Below are 12487 nucleotides of genomic sequence, written 5' to 3' on the forward strand. Positions count from 1 at the left end.
GTAGCCCCTGCTGTTGGCCCGCGCACAGGCACACACATGGGCCTGCAGCGGGGTCGTGATGTGCTTCTCCCTAATCCACTCCCACAGTGGGAGTGGCTTCCTGGCTTCCTACAGCTCTGTGTTTAGTGGTTTGCTGTGCTGGGGTTGGCACAGCCGGTGCCGGACAAGGTGGCTCCTGTGACAGAGAGGTCAAGGGTTTAGAGAGTAAGTCCTGTGAGGAGTGGCTGAGGGAGCTGGGGGTGTTTAGCCTGGAGAAAGGAAAACTTGGGGGACACCTTACCAGTCTCTATGATCACATGAAAGGAGGTTGTGGCCAGGTGGGGGTCAATCTCTTCCAGGCAACTAGTGGCAGGATGAGAGCATAAGCTGCCATAGCCTCAAACATCACCAGGAGAAGTCTGGGTTAGACATCAGGAAGAGTTTCTTCATGGACAGGATTGTCATGCTTTGGAATGTCTGCCTAGGGAGGTGATGGAGTTACCATCCTTGGAGGTGTTAAAGAAATTACTAGACATGGCCACCACCTGGGTTTCAGAGAGGGGAGATGAGGCAACCTCATGGGCTCCACTCTGTGTTTCAGAAAGTGCCAGCATCCTACACCATGGCTACCCAAGTGTCAGGGGGATGGAGAGGGATGAAGCTTTTGGTGACCAGCTAGATACAGATACTGGCCTTGGGCAAACCCAAACCTTGCTCCACCACTTCACAGTGCCCAGAAGCTCTTAGGTAGGCAAGCCTTGGAAGTTTCTTTGCTGCCCAGCCCTCAGTATGCTAGTTTGAGCACATGACTTTGTGTATATATGAGGTGGTGTTTAGTCTGAAAGTGTTTTAATAGAAAGTACCAGATGTTGGATGGAAAAAGTGGCACTGAAAAGTCTTTAGGGAGTCAGCCATGGTGTCCCCATGTGCTGCTGGGAGGAGGCAGGGATGCAGAAGAGGTCAGGCTAAGAGGGAGAGGTGGTTGCTCCAGGCAGCTTGGGTTTTGCTTGCCTGTGTGTTCAGCAAGCTGTCCTTCATTCAGACAAATGCCTGAATCTGTATGTGGTTTCAAGCATTTATTTCCATAGTCACTGTGCTGTAATTTATTGATCATTATTCATACTTTTCCTTTCAGAATGCCTCAGTCAGAGAGGCAGAAGTAATGCTGGCATTACAAAATAATTTTAACGATTTGTAAACAGTTGAACAAAAGTGTTTTCAAACAACTGTAGGGCTCCAAGCTGTTGCAACATCCCTGTGGCAGAACAAACGGAATGACTGACACATTCTTGGAAATCAGGACTGCCCCACAAATGAACAACAGACAGCAAAATATTTGCAAAATAGTCCCTTTCAGTCTTGTCAATAATTCATTTCAAAAGTGTCTAGTGCATTGCTTTATACGACTGAACAGAACTGTGAGCTGAACTCCACTAAAACTTTTAAAGGATTTTCTTAAGGATGCCAGTGGTTTGGGAGCCTGTCATGTTAATTTAGCAAAGGAACCAGAAGGTATATTTCATGTGACTTGGTCACTCACCATGGGGGTCCTGCAATGGGGCCTTTACCACCACACCAGCTGCAGTTTTACCATATCAGTAAAGCAACAGTACTCCTACAGGAGTTACTACACCACAGGCTCTGCAGCACCACATGAATTTTGCTGCTGGATGCAGGGAAATAGTTCAGTAAAATGCTTTCAACAAGGAAATGACTTTACCTCTTCATTTCCTTGTTTCCAGAAAATATTCACAGGGCTACTCTCATTTCTTTTTTTAGGAGACAGAAAGTTTAAGTTTTTGATTAAAAAAACCCAAACCTTTACTTGCACCCCAAGTTCACTCATCCTTTTGAGCATGTTGCTGAAGGAGACAACTCACATGCTTTAATTTATTTTTTAATTTTGCTGAAGGAGACAACTCACATGCTTTTGCTGAATGACCAAGGTTGCATGCAATGTAATGTTAACAGGCTTTTCCTTGATGTGAATGCCTCTGGAAATCCTGCCTACCACCATGTTGCAGCTACCAAAGCATCACCAGGGCTCAGAGTGCAGCCACCAGTTGCGGTCCACCTGCAGTGGGTATGAAATGTGTAAATTTTATGTGTCAAGAGTTACAAGTTATTTTATAGCAACATCTGATTTCAAACCTTTCTTGCCTTTTCCCTCTGGAAAGTGATTGTCCTGTTTGTTGGGATGTATATTAAAGGCCACCTTGTCCAGCAGTCCCTGCTGCCTCTGCCCTAATTAATGGAATTAGGACTGGTGTGGGGTGAAACAGAACAGAATTGAACGAGGACAGTAGTTTCCTCTAAATAATTTTTCTTATAAAATAGAAAAGGTTGAGAGAGCTGGCATTGTCTATGAGATTTGATTCCTTTGATGTACACAGGGCAGGACTAATCTAGCCAAGGATCAGACAAAGGGTCTTTCCAGTGGAACAATAACCCCATTAATTAACAGTGCTGATGCCAAGGTTGAGGGTTCATCAAACCTCCTGTGAGATACCCAGTTCTATGAATAATCTCATTGTGGTTCTTTTCCCCCACCTCATTACCTTTTAACAGAAGATAATGACATAAGTCATAGATACTTTTGTACGGGATTGCCAGCATGCACCATTAAGCTTGTATAGTGGTTGATTTGGTTTGTTTTAGATTTGAATAATTCACAACTTTTTTTATTTTCCTCATATGAAAGCTCAAGTGGGTATTGGCTGCAGCACAGCAAGAAAAGATATTTGTACATTATTTAGGAAAATGAATGACATTGCAAAAGCCCAGCAATTATAGCTGGAATTAAATATTTTCATTTTTCACACTTCTGTCCCCTTTTAGAAAAAAATCTGGGGTTTTTTGTATTGTGGAGAACTGATGAACAAACTCATCAGCATGAAACCACAAATGTTTTCCATGAAGAGGAGTAAAATCAGATGGTTTTAGGGAAAGCAGCTGAAAAAGCCTCTCAGACCAACTTTTTCCTTCCTTCTGATGAGAATCCAGGCCATAAGCCAAAAGTACTGTTTGTTCTCAGGCTAAATATAAGTCCCAAAAGGGCAAGTAACCATACACTCCTCTTGGGTAGCCTGGAGCATTTCTGCTTGGGGCTGAGGGCAGGAGATGGGCTGCTCTGGGCACTGCAGTGCGTCCATCATCGCAGGAGGAGCAGGCATGCTGGAAAGGCTGAGCCAAGCCCTGTGCTTTCCTTGCTCCTCTCAGCAGAGAGAAAGGTTTCTCAATGTGTAGAATAAACAAGGTGGTGTGGGGTGAACCCCACTGGCTTGTTAAGAAAGAGGAAACAAGGGGAAAGCAAGGGTCTGTTATAAATGTGAATTTATTTAATTTATCCCTACGTGTGCTAACTTTGTCCTTTTTCCTAGGAAACACGTGGGAAGGGGTGAGAGAATGCCGCATGAGATCCTGTCTGGTGATATAATGGCTGGAGCACTTGCTGCTGCCCCTGGCACTTCCTTGGCATCTACCTGGGCAGCTGAGAGAAAAGGTTTGGTTCAGCTATGGCCACGTCTCTTTTGAGAGGGAAAGCCAGGCTGGGAAATGGGGAGTGAAAGGAGAGTGGGGCTGGCAGAGGAATCTGTGCCTCTGGAGCCGAGGAGCTCACGGCGCCACTCCCAGCAGCCCGATTGCCTCCAGTGCCCAGCCTTGCCAGCACTGAAATCCCTTTTTGTCCCTGCTCTGCAATTAGTGATCAGCATTGACACTGCTTTGGGTTCTGCTCTCCTTTCACAACAGCTGCTATTGAGAAGGGACAAGCTGAAGAAAGAGCCTTGGGTTTGTGGATCAGTGAGAGGATGCCATAACAACCACTGTGTCTTTTTTTCCCTACTGAGAAACAATGATAAACTTGATTAGCAGGTGAGGAATTTTTTCTGACTAGAGACAGGGAAGTAATGGTACTTTTATATTGCCATTCTTCAGTGAATTATTTTTATAGCTTTGGTTACCTATGGTCCAGAGGATAAACTAATTAAATGGTTACTGTGAGAAGAAAGGTTCTTCCTTTACAAGAACCATGAAAAGAAGCTGGCTTCTGAAACTGGAAACATTAATGATGTCTCCTTATAAATATGTTTTTGGGAACAGGGAGAGAGGGGAAAATCACAGAGGGAAAAGAAGCATTTGAGTTAAGTGACACTACTGGCTCCAACTCAACAGTATAGAAATTGGTCACTAGGGAGTTCAGGCTTGAAATTAGTAAAACCATTCAAAGGTGAAAGCTCTGGATCAGTTTTTCAAGCAGTGTAATGGAGGCAAGGACCTAGATAATTTTTAAAATGAAATGCACCAAATAATTGAAGTGATTGTGCAGCAGAGGAAGAAAAAATTTTAATAATTAACAAGACATGTCCCAGCTAACCCTGGAATAGCATGTCCAAAAGGATTGGAAAGGCAATTAGGTCACCATTCACATTTCTCTTACTACTAAACCCATATTTGGGTGCAACAAGGATGTAGGAGCCACAGAGGAAGCCCTTTTTTCTCCTCACGACAGATGGATAGATAGTGGCAGGATGTATGATTAGGTAAGAAACTGTCTAGTGCTCTGGTGGAGGGATGGTGCACCCTGTTTGTGTCCTCAGGTTTAACCTATGAATTTAGAGCTGAACAGGAATTTTCCTACAAGCCTTGTGAGCAGGGCTTCCTTCCTGCCCTCAGCCCATGGGGTTAGGCATGGTCCAGTTCCAAGGTCGGTGTGGAAGCTCACTGTGGTAGCTTCCTTCTACCATCAGCCGAGAGAAACATGCATTTTAGGGGGGGGGTTGGGGGCAAGGGGGTAACTCATCTGGCCTATATTACATATCTACTTTGGGCTGAGACAAAGACTGCTCCAAAAATGCATATCCCTTCTTGTTGCCCACACTGGGAATTGAGATGGGTAGTTATATGCCAGAGGAATCCTTTTGTCCTGAGGACAGGGTATGGCAAGGAGAAAAAAGGAGTTTTTTTTCTCAGAACAGCTGCTCCGATGAGTTCCCAGGGAAATAGGCATTTGTTTAAGACGGGAGGAATTAAGTTCTTCAAATCATCGGTTTCCTTGGCTATTCAAAACTTTCATCAGCTCTCACCTCATCAGTCCCTCTCTTTGATGGATGTCAGGGAGAGCTTTACCACCAAGCTTTTTGGAAGGAGAGCTGAGCTAACATGAAAGTAGTTTGTTGTGTGTGTGTCTGCATGTGGTTAGCAGAGCAAAACAAGACTACAAGGCCTGCAGCTTTTCTGAGATACGCTCATTTACATCAAGGTGTGTTACCCGATTACTACACGGTCCTTTTATGGCACTTTCCTTTTTAGATTGTGGTGGATCTTACACATGTGAACGTTTATGTGTGTGTACGTGATGTGCATGTGTAAGCCTTTACTGTGGTATGGGAAGAGGAAATGTATTGTTTGCCCCTTTAAAGAGAAGAGTCTTGGGGGTTTTTCCTCATAGGAAGTAATCATGCTTTGTAAGCATATTTCTTGTAAGTAGGTATGCTTGAAATGTTTATACTTCACTTTCAAAAAGTAAACTACTCTGAATATAATATCAGTTATACAACACCTGCATGACTGCATTATCATTTGAACTGATGTGGAAATTATTTTTAAAATCATCTTTGCTTTCTGGTGCAATAACTTTCTTTCTGAGGTACCTAAGAGATACAAGACTCTGTTCTCACGCTGGGGAGGTTGAAAGTAACTGAAGTGGAAGCAAGGAGATTATTTATATCTCAATTACAGTACTGAGACAGAATTATGAATGAAAGCAATCTGGAAGCCTCCAGAGGATATCTGATTGCCTCCTAGTCTCCTTACTCTTCTGGAATAGCAGTAAAACTGTATTGTGAGGAAGCTGGCAGGATGTGGCCTCAGTCAACCATTAGGTTTGATGTGAATTTTGTGAATCAGAGGCATAGACTGGAATTTTGCTCACTTCTGTTTGGAGACAAGACTGTAAATGTAGAATTAACTCCTGAGTGACACTGTATGGGCCTCTATGGTCAATTGTGGGTGACTGTGCTTCTGTCCAGCCGTAGAGGTGTCATCTACCAGAAAGCATTTCCTTTTGTTTGTTTCTTCTGTTCTGTGTAATACAGCCTGCTGAGGTAGGAAAGGAGTAACCTGCCTTTATAATCCATCTACATCTGTGAATGAACTCTATCCTGAAGCTGTTGAGGTGCCAGTCATTTCCCCAGAGAAATTACTCTCTTGGCTTTGCTAGCTGACAGCTCCATTCACAGTGTCTGAATGCATCTGAACTGTATCATGGGGTGGACAGCCTGGTGAAGGGTGGGTGGAAGGGGAGAAAAGCAAAGTTTTCACTCCAGTTCAACTGGTACATTAAAAGAAATGCACAGCCTTGATTTATAGCCACAGTCACCACTGGTTACAGCTGCTGTTAGCAGAAGAATTACATTCAGCCCCTAGAATTTGAAGTTAGAACCAGATCCCTTTCTTCACTTGATTTTTGGGTAGAAATAAGGTGGGAAACCATGGAAGTCTCCAAGAAGCAGCTCTTTGGGTGAGCATGGCTGAGCCATCCCACCTGGAGCCATCCTACCTGGAGCACACATCAACAAATCTCAAACTGTGTAGTTTTCATATGTCAGGTAGACGTGGTCTCCTGTGGGAGCTTCACTTTCAGCCACCCTGGGTGGCAGTGGCAGTGTCACACCTTTTCCAGGCCTGGTCCCTAGGATATTTTCCTGTGTGATTGAGGGAGGACTGAGCACCTGTTCAGCTCTCTGTTAGAACGGAGGGAACCCAGGCTTAAAACAGATTGCCTGTAGAGTTATGAAGGCTGAAAAAGCAAATCCTGAATGCCTGCTGAAGTTGGATATTGCTACTCTTCTAAAGCATGACTTTGCCTGGTGCCCTTCTAGACCATGTGGAGGTTCTTCTGCCTGGGGTGAACTTCTTATGTCAGCTTGCCTTCAAAAACCCCCTCCCTCTTCCTTGAATTAGGATTCAGGATGAGAAAACACGTCCCTCTCCTCCAGAGAGATCTTTTCTAAGAAATTATTCTTTTTGTTATCTTGGTCTGTCTGGCCTTTCTCATAGTTGGCTTGGCCTGTGTTCCACCACTTTCATTCTGACAATAAAATGCAGTTATCAGGTTTAAGTTGCCTTATGCCTTTAGTGGAGTTTTACACTCCGATCTGGAAGTAAAATTGCAAAGCAAACATTGCAGAGAAGGTTACAATAACACTCTGGGAATTTCAGTTTGACATAGACCTATTTCTGCTGCTCTTCACAAGATCATCTAATCTCCCAACGTCCACCTATAATCGCATCAAATGGATTTCACTGTTTTGATTGCTTTTGAAACAACACAGCTGTTGTGTAACAATCTGGGTGTGTGTGAACTGACATTTCTTGAGCACTTGAAGCAGGGAGCAGAAGAAGAGAAGGCATCAGAAACTAACTTGGTGAAGCCTTCTGTGGTGTAACCAGCAGAGCTGCATGTGGGGAACAATGAGGTACACTGTGAGCGCTGGAAAACTCAGAGAAATAATGTTCAGCAAAGTATTGTCACTGCCACTTCACGATCCATTAGCTCCTGTCCTGCTGGTTCAAGAGGGCGTAAAAGCCGAAGGTTTGCTCCCCACTGGGGTATTTTTGGGCTGCCAGTCACCCCATGTGGTGAGGGTGGATGCAGGTTTGGTCCATGTGAGGGCTGCTCCAGGAGATGGGACTGCAGCGTGCCGTTCCCTACAAGCCCTACACTTACAGGCTGCATTTACCCTGAGTCAGCCTTTTACAGTCAGCCTGCCTGCCTGGGTGCCCACAGTGACTTGGGGCCACTGACCAGAGAAGGGCCAAGGAGAGAGCAACCACCCTCTGCTGCCCTCAGAGGGAATCTCAGTGCTAATCTGGCAGGGCTGAACTGGTCACAACCTGACCAGATCAGCCCTGCTGGCTCTCCATTTCAGCTGATTCCAACTCCTGTAAAATGGGCAGCCTTGTTTTTTGCTCCCCACGTTAACAGGTGAAGCAAGTTTCTATTTAGAACTATTTTCACTGCCTTGCCAAGGGTTTTCTACTCTTGTGGCAAACACAGACTGACAGTGAGTATTAAAGTTATCCTTTTTTTTTTTGCTGTGGCTTCTCACCTTTTTAGGTAGAGACATTGTGCAATGCACCTTTTGGACTAAAGTACACCTAGGGTGAGGTATTAATCAGCTCAGCCTGCTGTCTCTGCTATCTGACAGAATGTTTTGGGTTGAAACAGACCTTAAAGATTATCTAATTCCAACCCCCCTGCCATGAGCAGGGATACCTTCCACTACAGCAGGTTGCTCAAAGCCCCATCCAGCCTGGCTTTGAACACTTCCAGGAATGGAGTATCCACAGCCTCTCTGGGCAACCACATCTAGTGTCTCACTACCTACACAGAAGAGAATATCTTCCCGATTTCTAATCTAAATCTACCCTCTTTTGGTTTTCCCTCCTTTCTACCATTACATGCCTCTGTAAATGTCCCTTTCTATATCTCTTCTAGGCCCCATCAGGTACAGAAAGACTTCATTAAGGTTGCTCTGGAGTCTTCTCTTCTTCAGGCTGAAGAACAGCCCCAAATTTCTCAGTCTTTCAATCCCAGTTCCCAGCCTTTATGAGACAGGTAAATGGCAATCTAGTTCAGTCAGAAAGATCTTTTAAACCCAAATCCAAGTTTACCAGAAATTCACCTGGAGTATGTTGGTAGGAGGGGGTTAGGAGCTGACTCCATGGATTTATGTATTGGCAGGGTGAAGGAGACAGGCTCTGCTCCCAGCTCAGCTTCAGCTGGAGCAGTGTCTCATACTTTTCTATCAGCCCTGACAGCTGGCCTGCAGCAAACCCTGCGTGACATATGCTGAGGTAAGAGAGAGGGAAAGCTTGGATCAAAGCTGTGTTCGAAAGTTCTGGTAGGCTCTGATTATATCTGGTTGTTTGACAAATCACTTCTACACTCCTTGGGTATGTTTCAGAGGGAAAAGGAGAGCTATGCTTTGTCACAGGCGTGTTCAGTGGTAAACCTGCCAGCGGTGTGAAAGGTGGCGAGATGAGACAATGTGCTTTGTTAAGGAAAACCCACCTGGCAATGTGCCAGAGATTCCTGGAGGCACCCTGCTCCCAGTTATAGTGCCACTGGGGATGATTGAACCCAGCCTTCCCAAACCCACAAGTGCCCTGTCTCCTGGCATGGCAGCTCTGCCAGTGCTCCCACGCTGCTTTGTGTGAGCCTTGCCCTCCAAACGTGTCAATTTGGGGCTGACATCACCACCAGCTCCTGTGGGAGGGTGAACAATGGCCACGTGCTGGCAAGCAGCAGCCCTGCTGCAACTCGGAACCCTGTTGTCTAAGAGCCCTATATAGCTTCAGGCACATCCCCCCTGGCCTTCCAGCTTGCAGGGGTATCATTTTGTAAGGGAGCAGCAGACACTTCCTTCAACACCTGGTGGTGACTGAAATGCATGAACTGGGGCTTTCACAGTGGGGGCAGTGGGTATTTTCCAGGCAATGGTACCATTTTCTTCTTCCTCAGCCTGGCACTGCGATGAGGTGAGAGAGCTGTGGGCAGGTACTCACATGTGCCCTCAGAGATCTGTGTCGTTTCCCTACAGGTTTTGGTGCCTCTGCAAAACTGGGTCATCTCCCAAGCCTGTGCCTGAGCTCCAGCTCTGGAAACACCAACATGTGTTTGGACTTAGAACAGGCAGGCTGCCTACAGACTCCCAGTTTGGGAAAAATGCTGGGGATTGCCACAGAGTCCAGTTCCCCTATGGTCTCCTAAATGGGACCTCCTGTTCCCGTTCAGGGGTTAGAGGGGCTGTTACATTGGGCAGGATCACTTTGGTTGGTTTGTTGGTTTCTGTGATACTTCTTTTTGCAAAGCTGTAGTTTCCCCTTTGTCATGGTTCAGTGGATAGCATTTACAGTTCAACCAATTGTTATTGTGTGTTATTGTGTGTTATTGTGTGTTATTGTGTGTTATTGTGTGTTATTGTACGTTATTCCACTCAGGTATTAATAACAAAGAGCTTAACTAGGATACGATCAGGCCTGTGACTATGAATAATGCAAGCTAGAGTGTTATAGATACAGGTTAGAGTGATACACAAGGGAAACCAAAGACAACTAAAGTATCTGACAAAATAAATAAACAGAAGGTCTCAGCCAGAATCTAGATGGCATTGCTGAGTCTCAGAGTGTGCCTTTGATTCCACACATTTTTTGCTTTTCTACTTCATCTGCCTATGTGGTATCACCCAGTTCTGGGGTAAGAGGGAAGGAAGGAAGTCCTGTGCCCCCTCCCTTCACAGAAGTTTAACCAGTCTGAGCCACAGGAAGATGACTGCTTCCATCTCCCACCACCTGCAGGGAACAGTGGCAGAAGCAAGGAGGTGATTTGGGGGCGGACAGGGTGAGGAAGCAGGGCAGCTGCACAGCCCTGTTGTCTGGTGTTAGGACCATCTCTTGGGGACTGGAGGTGAAGAGGGGAGGGGAGCAAACACCTGCTGGGTCCCTGCTGGGTTTTGTGGAGTGTGTGGGGTGGAGGCTGGGGTGCCCTTCCTCTTGCAAGCAGAGCTGCACAACAATGCACATCTCTAGCACAGCCCTGTTTGTAATATTTTGCAGCAGAATTTTACAAACCAAATTAGCCTTGGACCTGCTTGGGTAGGCAAGCACTGTGGTGTCCTCATCCCAGTGGCCCTCAATGGTTGCTTTTTTTCCCCTTAAACTCTTCTCATCTCTCCTGTGGTAGGTGCATACATGTCTTGCACATCTGTTTCTCCCGGTCACTTCAGGATTTTGTGCAATTTGTCCCCTTTGCAAAGAATTTTGAATGGCTGTGGGTGTGCAAATATCTCTTTTTGTCTCTCAACTAGAGCCTCTGTGGGCAGCAATTGTGTACAGTACAGCACAGATGCAGTCTTTAAAAAATAAACTGGCTGCCTGCAGGCAAACAGTTATGCTGGCACAAGGAAAATATCAGTGAGATCCTCAGATACTGCAGGATCATCTGCCTTGCACTGTTGTAAAGATGCCCTTGTTTGTGCATGGATGAGTGTCCTGTACTGTGGTGGTGCCTCACAGCATGTTTATGAAGAGCTCTCACTCACGTGAGTGGCATTCCATCAGGAAACAGGAGCAATACTGGGCAATTAAGATAATCAGCTCACAATGGGAAATGTCACAGCACCATTAAAAAATGTATAAACAGCTCATAGGCTGTAAATATTTTTCACATTGATTAATTTTAATTTGTGTTTCTGACTCATGCAGTAAGAATAAGATGATTATTAGATCACAAGTCAATAAGTTCAGGATAAGGAAAATGGAAGAATGTGCAAAATTTTCTCATAATGGATCGTATAAACACGTCTCATTCTACTATGTAGTGATTAGTATTGGCACATACAATAAGTATAAGAAGGTGGTCTGTGGCATGGCCATACAATTTGGCAAATGCAGGACAAATTCAGGATAATCCACACTGTCTGCTTTTGAGGAGAGAGACCAGGAAACAGAAAGTGGGAAATGAGGGACCATTAAACCCTAACCCAAATGTCATTTGGCTTTAGATAACAGTGCTGGTATCAAATGTGCTAGATGATTTACTCAGTCTTTTACTTTTGGTTTCACAAAGTCCAGGTATGCCTTTAATTTTGAAGGTGATAGTAGATTGTCAGCATACTGCTCCACCCACAGTGAAAACCACAGTTCAAATGGCTCTACCATGAAACAAACAGAGACTCAAGATTTGTCTGGATGACTGGTTGATCTTTGCAAAAGTGATACAGACGTCAGTGTGACACAGATATTTATAAAATAACTGTTGTTGTACTTGTCTCTGTAGCTCCTTCTTTCTCTGATTTAGCACTTATTAAAATGTCAGCAACTATTTATTAACTGCTGTGAATTTATACAGCGTTTGGCTTAAAATATTGTGTCTTTAAATTTACCAAAACAATGTGAAGTTATGGTCAGTACAGCAAGGATGAATGATGTTGTTAACTGTGTATTTCTCAGCCTCGGCCTGTGGATTTTAATCCGTGATGTGTAAAGGAAACCCTGTATTACAGAGTAAATGCAAGTGGTGTTTATTCATTATAGGGTGAAGGGGTGGGGGCTGGAAAATGTGGCTGAGTCATACAATCCCAAGCGTTCCCAAAATTTGGGTGTGTTCAGAAGTAGAGTTTTCATCCCTGTGACTGTACATGAGACAACTAACAGAGTCTCATTTAATTCTGAAGAGACGCTTGAGAAACATCAACATTTTGAACCCAGTTTCTCACAAGGCAAGATGATAAAATCTTTTCATAAACCCTATCTTTCACAGTCCTTCTCCCTGGGCATTGGGCCTTTTATTACTGAGGCCCATGAAGGCAATAATTGCCCCACACCTCTCTTAGCCTAGGATTTGCCAGTGTGGGATTTGTCAGGCTGGGTAATTAAGGCTGTTCTTCACTGCTGAAGTTCACTTCCAGCCCATGCTGCATAAAACACAGCTGGTGGTCTCCCT

At 44.8% G+C, this 12487-nt stretch overlaps 1 protein-coding gene across 2 annotated transcripts in view; it reads left to right on the top strand.

The window, feature by feature from the left end:
* Window positions 1-3141: 3141 nt before the first annotated feature.
* ZPLD1 (zona pellucida like domain containing 1) overlaps window positions 3142-12487 on the top strand; it is a 112898-nt gene continuing 103552 nt past the window's right edge. The window contains exons 1-2 of one of the 2 annotated variants that reach the window (XM_038157089.1): window positions 3142-3209; window positions 3360-3852. The gene's annotated coding sequence lies outside the window, so the exon portion shown is untranslated. Of the gene's footprint in view, window positions 3853-12487 lie in introns of both variants that reach the window. The other variant, XM_038157081.1, reaches the window with a different exon arrangement.

The sequence above is a fragment of the Motacilla alba genome, chromosome 1 (assembly GCF_015832195.1).
Source record: "Motacilla alba alba isolate MOTALB_02 chromosome 1, Motacilla_alba_V1.0_pri, whole genome shotgun sequence".
NCBI lineage: Eukaryota > Metazoa > Chordata > Aves > Passeriformes > Motacillidae > Motacilla > Motacilla alba.